This window comes from Pongo pygmaeus, chromosome 4, assembly GCF_028885625.2.
Source record: "Pongo pygmaeus isolate AG05252 chromosome 4, NHGRI_mPonPyg2-v2.0_pri, whole genome shotgun sequence".
NCBI classification, from domain to species: domain Eukaryota; kingdom Metazoa; phylum Chordata; class Mammalia; order Primates; family Hominidae; genus Pongo; species Pongo pygmaeus.
The window spans coordinates 83978236-83992397 of NC_072377.2; the positions used below are offsets into that span (position 1 = coordinate 83978236).

General features: G+C 45.7%; 2 pseudogenes; one reads left to right on the forward strand and one right to left on the reverse strand.

Annotated features, from left to right (window-relative positions):
- Positions 1-841: 841 nt before the first annotated feature.
- LOC129036205 (keratin, type I cytoskeletal 18-like) lies at positions 842-2052 on the forward strand (annotated as a pseudogene).
- Positions 2053-12423: 10371 nt separating this feature from the next.
- LOC129036345 (actin, cytoplasmic 1-like) lies at positions 12424-13606 on the reverse strand (annotated as a pseudogene).
- Positions 13607-14162: the final 556 nt, after the last annotated feature.

Genomic DNA, 14162 nt, shown 5'->3' on the forward strand with positions numbered 1-14162 from the left:
AGCTGGGATTACAGGCACCTGCCACCATGCCAGGTTAATTTTTTGAATTTTTAGTAGAGACGGGGTTTCACCATGTTGGCCAGACTGGTCTCAAACTCCTGACTTCAGGTGATCTACCTGTCTCAGCCTCCCAAAGTGCTGGGATTACAGGCATGAGCCACTGTGCCTGGCCACAAATAACCCAATTTTTAAAAAGGGCAAAAGATCTCGAATATAGATTTTTCCAAAGAAGCCATACAAATCGCCAAAAGTACATGAAAAAGTGCTCAACAGCACTAATTGTCAGAGAAATGCAAGTCAAAACTCCAATGAAGTATTGCCTCACACCTGTTAGAATGGTTATCAAAAAGACAAGGAACATGAAGTTTTGGTAAGGGTGTGGAGAAAAAAGAAGTCTTGTATATTGTTGGTGGGAATGTAAGTCAGTACAGCCATTATGAAAAAGAGTATGGAAGTTTCTCAACATTTAAAAATAGGGCCAGGTGTGGTGGCTCGCATCTGTAGTCCCAGCACTTTGGGAAGCTGAAGCAGGGGGATTGCTTGAGCCCAGGAGTTTGAGACCAGCCTTGGCAACATAGTGATACCCCATCTCTATAAAAAAATACAAAAATTAGCCAGGTGTGGTGGTACACACCTATAGTCCCAGATACTCGGGAGGCTGAGGTGGGAGGATTGCTTGAGCCTGGGAAGTGGAGGTTGCAGTGAGCTGAGATCATGCCATTGCATTCTAGCCTGGGCAACAGAGTGAAGCTCTGGCTCAAAAATAAAATAAAAATAAAAAAAAAAATTAGGTCCTAGGCAAAACCTGAGTCCTGTCCTCTTGCTTTCCTCCCCAGACAGCATGAGCTTTACCACTCGCTCCACCACCTCCTCCACCAACTACTGGTCCCTGGGCTCTGTCCAGCTGCCCAGCTATGTGGCCCAGCTGGTCAGCAGCGTGGCCAGTGTCTATGCAGGTGCCGGGGGCTTAGGCTCCCAGATCTCTGTGTCCCACTCCACAAGCTTCTGGGGTGGCTTGGGGGACCTGGTGGGAATAGGGGATATCCAGAACGAGAAGGAGACCATGCAAGGCCTGAACGACTGTCTGGCCTCCTACCTGGATAGAGTGAGGAGCCTGGGAGACTGAGAAATGGAGGCTGGAGAGCAAAGTCTGGGAGCATCTGGAGAAGAAGGGACCTCAGATCAGAGACTAGGGGCATTACTTCAAGACCATTGAGGACCTGAGGGTTCAGATCTTCGCAAGTACTGTGGACAATGCCTGCATCATTCTGCAGATTGACAATGCCCATATAGCTGCTGATGACTTTAGAGTCAAGTGTGAGACAGAACTGGCCATGTGCCAGTCTGTGGAGAGTGACATCCATGGGCTCCACAAGACCACTGATGACACCAATGCCACTCAGCTGCAGCTGGAGACAGAGATTGAGGCTCTCAAGGAGGAGCTGCTCTTCATGAAGAAGACCCACAAAGAGGAAGTAAAAGGCCTCCAAGCCCAGATTGCCAGCTCTGGGTTGACCATGGAGGTAGATGCCCTCAAATCTCAGGACCTGGCCAAGATCATGGCAGACATCCATGCCCAATACAACAAGTTGGCTCAGAAGAACCGAGAGGAGCTGAACAAGTACTGGTCCTAGCAGACTGAGGAGAGCGCCAAGCAGTCTGCTGAGATCAGAGCTGCTGAGATAATGCTCATGGAGCCGAGACATACACTCCGGTCCTTGGAGATCAACCTGAAGGTTGGAGAACAGCCTGAGGGAGGTGGAGACCCACTATGCCATGCAGATGGAGCAGCTCAACAGGGTTCTGCTGCACTTGGAGTTGGAGCTGGCACAGACCTGGGCAGAGGGGCAGCACCAAGATGAGGAATATGAGGCTCTGCTGAACATAAAGATCAAGCTGGAGGCTGAGATCACCACCTACCACCACCTGCTGGAAGACGGGGAGGGCTTCAATCCTGGTGATGCCCTGGATAGCAGCAACTCCTTCCAAAGCATCCAGAAGACCACCACCCACAGGATAGTGGACAGTATAGGAGGTCCCCTAGGTGTTTGAGACCAACAACACCAAAAAACCCCTAGGTGTTTGAGACCAATGGCACCAAAATGCCAAGACATTCAGCCAGCAGAAGCAGGGTATCCTTTGGGGAGCAGGAGGCCGATAAAACATTCAGAGGTCATTGGGAAAAAAATTTTTAAATAGAACTACCATACAATCCAACAATCCCACTTCCAAGTATATATCCAAAGAAAATGGAATCAGTATCTCAAAGAGATATCTGCATTCCCATGTTAATTGCAGCATTATTCACAATAGCCAAGATATGGAAACAACCTAAGTGTCCATGGATGGATGAATGAACGAAGAAAATTTTGGTGTATATATATACAATGGGATATCATTCAAGCCACATAAAAGAAGAAAATCTTGTAATATGCAACAACATTGATGAAAGCAGAAGACCTTATGCTAAGTGAAATAAGCCAGACCCAGAAAGACGCATAACGTATGATTTCACTTATTTGTAGAATCTAAAATAGTCAAACTCATAGAAGCAGAGAGTAGAACGATGGTTGCCAAAGGCTGAGGAGTAGGAGAAATGAAAAGATGTTGATCACAGGATATAAACTTTCAGCTATAAGAACAATTTCTGAGCTTGGTTCACACCCCACGTCTAAATAAAAAAAAAGATGAACAAGTTCTAGGAATCTACTGAACAGCAAGGGTAGTGTTGAATGTGTTAATTTGATTGTGATAATCATTACAAAATCTATACACATATCAAACCATCATGCTGTATGCCTTGAGTATATACAATCTTTGTCAATTAATTTTTTTTTTTTTTTTAGGCAGAGTCTTGCTCTGTCACCCAGGCTAGAGTGCAGTGGCAGGAACTTCGCCTCCCAGGTTCAGATGATTCTCATGCCTCAGCCTCCCAAGTAGCTGGGATTACAGGTGCCCGCCACCACTCCTGGCTAACTTTCGTATTTTTTTTGTTGGTTTGTTTGTTTTGTTTTGTTTTTGAGATGGAGTGTCGCTCTGTCTCCAGGCTGGAGTGCAGTGGCACGATGTCAGCTCAATGCAACCTCCAACTCCCCGGTTCAAGCAATTCTCCTGCCTCAGCCTCCCGAGTAGCTGGGACTACAGGAACGTGACACCATGCCCAGCTAATTTTTTTGTATTTTTAGTACAAACAGGGTTTCACCATGTTGGCCAGGCTGGTCTCACTTTCCTAACCTCAGGTAATCCGCCCACCTCGGCCTCCCAAAGTGTTGGGATTGCAGGCGTGAGCCACCGTGCTTGGCCTAATTTTTGTATTTTTAATAGAGATGGGGGTTTCACCATGTTGGCCAGGCTGGTCTCGAACTCCTGACCTCAAGTGATCCACCCACCTCGGCCTCCCAAAGTGCTGAGATTACAGGCGTGAGCTACTGCCCTCAGTATAATTTTTTTTTTTTTTTTTTTTTTGAGATTGTCTTGCTCTGTCACCCAGGCTGGAGTGCAGTGATGCCATCACAGTTCACTTTGACTTCGAGCCCCTTGGGCTCAAGCAATCCTTCTGCCCTAGCCTCCCGAGTAGCTGGGACTACAGGTGTGTAGCACCACACCTGGATAATATTTTTTCTTTGTTTTGAGACAGAGTCTCAATCCCATTGCCCAGGCTGGAGTGCAGTTGCACAATCATGGTTCACTGCAACCTTTACTTCCCTGACTCAGGTGATCCTCCCACCTCAGCCTCCTGCATAGCTGGGACTACAGGCACATGCCACCATGCCTGGCTAATTTTTTTATTTTTTTGTAGAGACAGGGTTTTGCCTTGTTGCCCAGGCTGATCTCAAATTCTTGAGCTCAGGCAATCTGCCTGCCTCAGCCTCCCAGAGTGCTGAGATTACAGGCATGAGTCACCAAACCTGGCCTCACCTATTTTAAAAAGAGAGAGACTTGAATACTTACAACAGGAAGCAGAAGACTGAAGTGAGTTCGGTAATCTAATCAAACGTTGTCAGAAATCTCCAAAAGACATTGCAAGTGCTCTTGTTCACAAAGAAAATGAAATTCAAGTTTTGAGTAATGGCATTGTGCAGCTGAAATAGTGGCAGGCGGCCAGACTGAGAAATTAAAAAACAGATGATGAATGTCTCACAAAAGGAATCTTCATTAACAATAGTTGAAAACTATATAGACCATTTCTAATCCAAACTGAGTGCTGAGTTGATAGCTTGGCAAGGGCTGGAAAACAGAGAAGTTGGAATACAATTCTTGCTTATTGCATCAAGCCATAGATCTGCTAGAAAATGAATATAAAACCTTACATCAAGGCAAGGCACGGTGGCAGAGGCTGCAGTGAGCCGAGATTGTGTCACTGCACTCCAGCCTGGGTGACAGAGTGAGACTCCGTCTAAAAAAAAAAAAAAAAAAAAAAGAATGGGAAGGGAAGGGAAAGATAAAACTTACCAGCTACAGAGTAGGTAAAATTCTGCAAATAGAGAATTCGAGGAATGGAGGATGAAGGGCAGAAAGCAAAGATCTTACCCAGGTTTCTCTTGGTGCTAAGAAAGGTCGTGACAGCTAGTTGACAGCACATACCCCAGAATGAGCTCTAACTGGCAAGAAGATGCAAGCTGCTAGACTGAGACAAATCAAAATTAAATATTTTTTTTCCCAAAAAACAGGGAATTTCCAACAAACTCCAGGAAGACCAAAATGACAAAATCTTTCAGAGAGAGGTTTAGTAATCCTAGATTGATTGTTGGCCCACCCTTTGAACCTGGTGAAAGCCTCCGCTGTTACTGATATTGTACCCATATGGAATATCTTACTCTTGTTTTTTTTTTTTCTTTTGAGACAGAGTCTTGCGCTGTCACCCAGGCTGGAGTACAGTGCCGTGATCTTGGCTCACTGCAACCTCTATCTCCCAGGTTCAAGCAAGTCTTGTGCCTCAGCCTCCCAAGTGGCTGAGACTACAGGCATGCACCACCACACTTGGCTGATTTTTGTATTTTTTGTAGAGACAGGGTTTTGCCATGTTGGCCAGGCTGGTCTGGAACTCCTGACCTCAAGCGATCTACCCACCTTGGCCTCCCAAAGTGCTGGGATTACAGGCGTGAGCCACCACGCCCGGCCTCACTCTTGTGTTAGTGAAACAGATGTGTTAAAGTGAACCTGTGTCTGTGGATGGTCCTATACCTAGTCCCCGGTGATCATTTCAGGTTATCTAAAACAGTATCTATCTCTCATCTGCATCTTGGGATAGCTTCATCGGTAAACCTTACTGGAGAAACTCACCAACTTCTTACATTTATTCATTCATTCTACAAAATGTTATTAAGTGCCTTTCATGACTCATGGATTTTGTTAAGCGTTGGAGATAGAACACGGAACAAGACAACATTCTAGTCTTTGTAGAACTTACATTCTAATAGAGGAAACAGACAAGTAATAGAGAAACTGATAATACAATTTCAGGCAGGGATAAGGGTTATAAGGGAAAACTAAGCAGAGGAAAGGGGTAGTCATGGGAATCCTACTTTAAATATGGTGGTCAGAGAAGGCTGCCCTAGGGAGACAGACATGAATGGACAGAGGGAGGGAACTATGTGAAGATCTGGGAAAGGTCGCCCAGGCAGAGAGAATAGCTAGTGCAAAGGCCTTGAGCCAGAAGCATGTTGGATATGTTGGAAAAATAGCTTTGTTTCTGAATCTAAAATAAAAGTTGAAGAGGGGGAAAAAAAAGACGTTCTTAAAGTGAAAAAGGCAGCCCACAGAATGGGAGGAAATATTGCAAACCATTGATTTGAAAAGGGGCTAGTACTTAGAATATATAAAGAACACTTGCAACTCAACAATAAAAAGACAAATAATTCATTTTAAAAATTGGCAAGGTATTTGAATAGATATTTCTCCAAAGAAGGTATGAAAATGTCTGATAAGTATATGTGAAGACAATAAACATCACTATTCATTAGGGAAATGCTAATCAAAACCAGAATGAGGGCTGGGCGCAGTGGCTCACACCTGTAATCCCAGCACTTTGGGAGGCTGAGACGAGTGGATCACCTGAGGTCAGGAGTTCAAGACCAGCCTGGCCAACATGGTGAAACCCTGTCTCTACCAAAAATGCAAAAATTAGCTGGGCACGGTGGTGCGCACCTGTAATCCCAGCTACTTGGGTGGCTGAGGCACCGCTTGAACCCGGGAGGTGGAGGTTGCAGTGAGCCCAAATCGTGCCACTGCACTCTAGCTTGGGCAATAGAGCAAGACTTTGTCTCAACAACAACAACAAAAAACAACCAGAATGACATATCACTTTACACATACTGGAATGGCTAAAATTTAAAAAGATAATAGTAAGTGTTAAGAAGAATATGGAGAAATTGGAACTCTCTTACATTGCTGGTGGGATTGTAAATTGGTATTATGACTTTGGGAAACTATCTGGCAGTTCTTCTGAATGTTAAACACACAGTTACTGCATGGCCTAGTAATTTTACTCCCAAGTAGAACTGAGATTAGGTAACTGGCTACAGTTGCTGGGCTAACCAAGAGTGGTGAAAACATATGTCCACACAAAAACTTGTACATGAGTGTTCACAGTGAAACATCATTCATAGTAGCCAAAAAGTGAAAACAACACAAAAGTCCATCAGTTGATGAATGGATCAATTTTGAGACAGGATCTCACTCTGTTGCCCAGACTGGAGTGCAGTAGCTCAATCGCAGATCACTGCAGCCTCGATCTCCTGGGCTCAAGCAATCCTCCCACCTCAGCCTCCCAGCTGGAACTACAGGCACATGCTACCACACCAGCTAATTTTTTAAAAAATTTTTTGTAGAGAAAAGGTCTTGCTGTTGCCCAGGATGGTCTCAAACTTCTGGGCTTAAGCAGTCCTCCTGCCTTGGACTCTTAAAGTGCTGGAATTACAGTCATGAACCACCATGCCTGCTGACAAGAGAAATTTTTGAATTGATTGAGTGCTTACCAAATGCCAGACATGGTGTTCAGCACTTATGGCAACCTGTTCCAGGGGTACATATTGTTACAATCTCCAGGCAACACTTGAGGAAACTGAGGCTCTGATATTAGGTAACTGGCTATGGTTCCTGGGCTAGTGAGTGGCCAAGCCAGGATTTGAATTTGGGCTGTCTGACTTCAAAACTTGTTCTGGGTCTGCGCGTCTGGAATGGCCAATAGTGAAAAACACGGCTGAGGACCAGTTAATAAAGAAGGAAAGTTGTCCTTTGGGTTTATTAGCAAGGAAAGCTTTGGGGGACTTGGTAAAGTTCTGGGCAAGAGGGCCGATTCTAATGGTTTGAAGAGTGAGTAGGAGTGAGGAAATGGAAAGTGCTCAGCAGTTTGCCTGGAAAGTGAGGAGAGACGGGGCCCTAGCTGGAGGATGAATGTGGTGGCAGTGCTATTGCTTTTTATTTTTTGGCAATTTCAGCACATGGAAATAGTGAAAAACATCTTTGAGGAGGTGAAAAGGCCCAGTATGGTGTTCTGGGCCCAGAGGAAATATGAAAGAAAAGATGGAGACTGGGGGCAGTGACACGCACCTGTAATCCCAGCACTTTGGGAGGCTGAGGTGGGTGGATCGCTTGAGCACGGGAGTTCGAGACCAGGCTGGATAACACGGCAAGATCCCTGTCTCTACAAAAGATACAAAAATTAGCCAGGCATAGTGGCATGCATCTGTGGTCCCAGCTACTTGGGAGGCTGAGGTGGGAGGATCGCTTGAGCCCAGGAGGCAGAGGTTGAAGTAGGGTCAAGTTCATGCCACTGCACTCCAGCCTGATAACAGAGTGAGATCCTATCTCAAAGCAAAACAAAACAACAACAGCAACAAAAGAAAACATGGAATGGCTCCTAGTACTGACAGTCAAGACAACTGAAATCTGACACCTAGAGACAAGCTACTTTGGTTCTTAACTCTTGTGTTGATTTCATTGTGTGCCCTTTTTACTTTTTTATTTATTTATTTTTTGAGACAGGGTCTCACTCTGTCGCCCAGGCTGGAGAGCAGTGGTGCGATCTTGCAGGCTCCGCCTCCCAGGTTCATGCGATTATCCCACCTCAGCCTCCTGAGTAACTGGGATTATAGGGGCCCACCACCACACCGGCTAATTTTTGCATTTTTAGTAGAGATGAGGTTTCATCGTGTTGCCCAGGCTGGCCTTTTTACTTTAGCAATCGAAGCTTGTCTTTAGAAATTAAGAAGGCAGAATTGATGACTAAGGAACATCATTGTAATTAGGAAGGAAGATTAATTATTTACATCATTCAAGCCCTCTGCAATTCTTTTAATGTAGTTTCATAATCATTTGTCTTATTAATTACAGTAAAAGCATGCCAATATTAGGTTTATAGCATGTCATCTTTATAATCTCTCGGTCTTCAGAGCTTCCTAAACACTTTGAGACACTATGCAGAAGTTAGAAACTGCCTGGTTTAATTGGGCCAGTAGTGAGGTCTAAATGAAGACTAGGGGAGAAACTCTACTGATTTTCAAATTTGGCTGCACATGGAAATCTACCAGGAACTTTAAAAAGTGCTGATGCCTGAGTTTCACTCTGAAGATTGTATTCAAATTTAACTGATGCTTTTTATAGACCATTTTTTTCCAGTCATGATCCAGTCCAGGATTGCATATTTCATTTCGTTTTCAGGCTGGTTAGTCTCCTTTAAACAGTTCCCCAGTCTTTCTTTGCTTTCATGATCTTGATTTTTTTTTTTTTTTTGAGACGAAATTTCGCTCTTGTTGCCCAGGCTGGAGTGCAATGGTGCGATCTTGGCTCACCGCAACGTCTGCCTCCCTGGTTCAAGCGATTCTCCTGCCTCAGCCTCCCGAGTAGCTGGGATTACAGGCGCCTGCCACCATGCCTGCCTAATTTTTGTATTTTTAGTAGAGATGAGGTTTCGCCATGTTGGCCAGGCTGGTCTCACACTCCTGACCTCAGGTGATCCACCCAACTCAGCCTCCCAAAGTGCTGGGATTACACACGTGAACCACCGCGCCCAGCCACTATCTTGACTTTTTTGAATAGTCCGGTCATCTTATAGACTGTCCTGGCATCTTATAGACATGGAGAAGATCTGACACCACACTTTGTACAACGAGCTGTGTGTGGCTCTTGAGGAGCACCCTGTGTTGCTGACTGAGGCCCCTCTGGACTCCAAGGACAACCGCGAGAAGATGACTCAGATCATGTTTGAGACCTTCAACACCCCAGCCATATAAGTGGCCATCCAGGCCGTGCTGTCCCTGTATGCCTCTGGCCATAGCTGGCATTGTGATGGACTCCGGTGATGGGGACACCAACACTGTGCCCATCTATGAAGGGTACATCCCTCCCCCACACCATCCTGCATCTGGACCTGGCTGGCTGGAACCTGACTGACTCCCTCATGAAGATCCTCACCGAGTGTGGCTACAGCTTCACCGCCACAGTCATGCAGGAAATTGTGTGTGACATCAAGAAAAAGCTGTGCTACGTTCCCCTGGACTTTGAGCAGGAGATGGCCATGGTGGGTTCCAGCTCCTGCCTGGAGAAGAGCTACAAGCTGCCCACTGCCGGGCGCAGTGGCTCACACCTGTAATCTCAGCACTTTGGGAGGCCGAGGCGGGCAGATCACAAGGTCAGGAGATCGAGACCATCCTGGCTAACACGGTGAAACCCCGTCTCTACTAAAAACGTAAAAAATTAGCTGGGCGTTGTGGCAGGCGCTGTCACAGCTGTAGTCCCAGCTACTCAGGAGGCTGAGGCAGGAGAATAGCTTGAACCTGGAAGGCGGAGGTTGTAATGAGCCAAGATCGCACCACTGCACTCCAGCCTGGCGACAGACAGCCTTTAGACAGACTCCGTCTAAAAAAAAAAAGTCCTTCAATTTTGTTTTCTTCCGACATTTCCTCATAGTTAGATTTGTATTACACATTTTGGCTATGGTTACTATAGAAGTGACATGTGCTTCTCAGTGCATCACACAGGGGGCACAGAAAAATTTATTTGTCCCTTTACTGGTGATGTTAACTTCAATCACTTGGTTAAGGTGATGGCTGCCAGATTTCCCCACTGTGAAGTTACTTTTATTCCTTCCCCCTTTCCATACCCTACTTTTTGGAAGTAAATCATTCAGCATAGGCACAGTCTAATTGCATCCCTTTATCTTTGACCTCCCTGTTGATTTTTTTTTTTGAAATTTCATACATTAAGTTTTCATACATCCTTTTTGCTATAGATTCTATGGGTTTTGATAAATGCTTAAAGTCCTATATCCATCCCTGCAGTACCATATGGGTTAGTTTCATCACCCTAAAGAATAGCCTGTGCAGCTGGGCACAGTGGCTCACGCCTATAATCCCAGCACTTTGGGAGGCCGAGGTGGGCAGATCACCTGAGGTCAGGAGTTCAAGACCAGCCTGACCAACATAGAGAAACCCCATATCTACTAAAAATACAAAATTTGGCAGGCATGGTGGCACGTGCCTGGAATCCCAGCTATTCAGGAGGCTAAGACAGGAGAATCGCTTGAATCCAGGAGGAGAGGTTGCGGTGAGCCGAGATCACGCCATTGCACTCCAGCCTGGGCAACGAGAGTGAAACTCCATCTCAAAATAAATAAATAAATAAAAATAAAGAACAGCCTGTGCTTTCCCTAGTTAACTTCTCCTTTCCCTAGTCCCTAGAAACCACTGATCCATTTTCCGTCCCTATAGTTTGGCCATTTCTAGAATGTCTTGTGAATGGAATTATTCAATATACAGCATTTCTAGTCTGTTTTATTCCCCCTTAGCAAAATTCCCTCAAGATTTATCCATGTGGCCGGGCATGGTGGCTCACATGTGTAATCTTAGCACTTTGGGAGGCCAAGGCAGGTGGATCACCTGAGGTCAGGAGTTCAAGACCAGACTGGCCAACATGGCAAAACCTGTCTCTACTACAAATACAAAAATTAGCTGGGCGTGGTGGTGCATGCCTGTAATCCCAGCTACTTGGGAGGCTGAGGCAGGAGAATTGCTTGAACCTGGGAGGCGGAGGTTGCAGTGAGCCGAGATCATGCCACTTCACTCTAGCCTGAGTGAAAGAGTGAGACTGTCTCAAAATTAAAAAAAAAAAAAAAAAAAAAAAAAAAGGCCGGGCGCAGTGGCTCACACCTGTATTCCCAGCACTTTGGGAGGCCAAGGCGGGTGGATCACCTGAGGTCAGGGTTTCAAGACCAGCCTGGCCAACATGGTGAAACCCTATCTCTACAAAAATACAAAAAATTAACTGGGCAGGATGGCGGGTGCCTGTAATCCCAGCTACCGAGGAGGCTGAGGTGGGAGAATCACTTGAACCCAGGAGGCAGAGGTTGCAGTGAGCCGAGATGGTGCCATTGCACTCCAGGCTGGGTGACAGAGTGAGACTGTCTCAAAAAAAAAAAAAAAAAAAAAAAAAATTCATCCATGCTACTGTGTGGATAAATAGTATTTCCCATTTTTTCTTGCTGAATAGTTTTCCATCATATGTGCCACATTTTGTTTACCCATTCACTTATTGAAGGACATCTTGGTTGCTTCTGGTTTTTGATAATTATGAATAAAGCTGTTATAAACATTCACGTACAGGTTTCTGTGTGGACATGTTTTCAAATCAGGTGGTTTTGAAAACCTAGGAGAAAGACTACTAGGTCATATGGTAAGACTATGTTGAACATTAAAAACTGGGAAACTGTCTTCCAACATGGTTGTATCATTTTTGCATTCCCATTAGCAATGAAAGACAGTACCGATGTTTCAAATCCTTGACAGCATTTGTTATTGTTAGTTCCTTTCTTATCTTAAATATTCTGATGTGTATGTAATGGTATCTTATGTTTTGTACTTTGCCTTTCTCTAAAAGAAAAACAATGTTGACAGCATCTTTTTTTTCTTTTTTTTTTTTTAAGGTGTACACTTTTATTCAACTGGTCTCAAGTTAGTGTACAGGTATGCCCTGACTGCATCCACGCACTCCCAGGGAGACCAAAAGCCTTTGTACATCTTAAGTTGGGGACAAGAAACGGGGAGCCACGAAGGCTGATCATTCAAAATAAAACAAAATAAAAAAGTATTAAGGCGAAGATTTTTTAAAAATGTATTACATAATTTACACAAAAGCAATGCTATCACCTCCCCTGTGTGGACTCGGGAGAGGACTGGGCCATTCTCCTTAGAGAGAAGTGAGGTGGCTTTTAGGAGAGCAAGGGACTTCCTGTAACAATGCATCCCATGATATTTGGAATGACTATTAAAAAAAAGAACAACGTACAATCAAAGTCCTCGGCCACATTGTAGAACTTTGGGGGATGCTCGCTCCAACTGACTGCTGTCACCTTCACCGTTCCAGTTTTTAAATCCTGAGTCAAGCCAAAAGAAAACCCCAGCCACAAAAAAAACAAAGTCACGCCAATCTCATCTTGTTTTCAGTGCAAGTTAGGTTTTGTCAAGAAAGGGTGTAATGCAACTAAGTCACAGTCCACCTAGAAGCATTTGCGGTGGACGATGGAGGGGCCAGACTCATTGTACTCCTGCTTGCTGATCCACATCTGCTGGAAGGTGGACAGCGAGGCCAGGTTGGAGCCTCTGATCCACACAGAGTACCTGTGCTCAGGAAGAGCAATGATCTTGATCTTCATCGCGCTGGGCGCCAGGGCGGTAATCTCCTTCTGCATTCTGTTGGTGATGCTAGGGTACATGGTGGTGCTGCCAGACAGCACTGTGTTGGCATACAGGTCTTTGTAGATGTCCACATCCGACTTCATGATGGAGTTGAAGGTAGTTTCGTGGATGCCACAGGATTCCATGCCCACGAAGGAAGTTTGGAAGAGTGCCTCAGGGCAGCAGAACCACTTGTTGCTAATGGTGATGACCTGGCCATTGGGCAGCTTGTAGCTCTTCTCCAGGCAGGAGCTGGAACCCACCATGGCCATCTCCTGCTCAAAGTCCAGGGGAACGTAGCACAGCTTTTTCTTGATGTCACACACAATTTCCTGCATGACTGTGGCGGTGAAGCTGTAGCCACACTCGGTGAGGATCTTCATGAGGGAGTCAGTCAGGTTCCAGCCAGCCAGGTCCAGATGCAGGATGGTGTAGGGGAGGGGTGTACCCTTCATAGATGGGCACAGTGTTGGTGACCCCATCACCGGAGTCCATCACAATGCCAGCTATGGCCAGAGGCATACAGGGACAGCACGGCCTGGATGGCCACTTATATGGCTGGGGTGTTGAAGGTCTCAAACATTATCTGAGTCATCTTCTCGCGGTTGTCCTTGGAGTCCAGAGGGGCCTCAGTCAGCAACACAGGGTGCTCCTCAAGAGCCACACACAGCTCGTTGTACAAAGTGTGGTGTCAGATCTTCTCCATGTCGTCCCACTTGGTGATGATGCTATGCTCAATGGGGTACTTCAGGGTCAGGATGCCTCTCTTGCTCCGGGCCTCATCCACATAGGAGTCCTGCTGACCCACGCCCACCATCATGCCCTGGTGCCATGATGAAGGGGAAGACAGCCCGGGGGACACCATCGCTCGCAAAGCTGGCCTTGCATATGCCAGAGCCGTTGTCGAATACGAGAGCAGTGATATCATCATGCATGGTGAGCTGGCAGCAGGTGTGGATGGGCGGCGGAGTGGAGAGGGCGAGGCTCTGTGCTCACAGGGTGGATGCAGTCTTGGCTTCTTTTGTTTTGTTTGGTTTTTGAGATGGAGTTTCGCTTTTGATGCCCAGGCTGTAGTGCAATAGTGCAATCTCGGCTCACTGTAACCTCTGCCTCCCGGGTTCAAGCGATTCTCCTGCCTCAGCCTCTCAAGTAGCTGGGATTATAGGCATGCGTCACCAAGCTCAGCTAATTTTTTGTATTTAGTAGAGACAGGGTTTCACGATGTTGGTTAGGCTGGTCTCTAACTCCTGACCTCAGGTGATCCACCCACCTCGGCCTCCCAAAATGCTGGGATTACAGGTGTAAGCCACCGCCCCGGCCAACAGCATCTTTTCATGTCCTTATTTGTCATTCTTATATCTCCTCTGGTGAAGTGTTCTATTCAGATATTTTGTCCATTTAAAAAATTGAGTTGTTTTCCTATTGTTGCATTTGAAGAATTCTTTATAAATTGGATATATGTCCCTTATCATGTAAACCAAAAAGTATCTG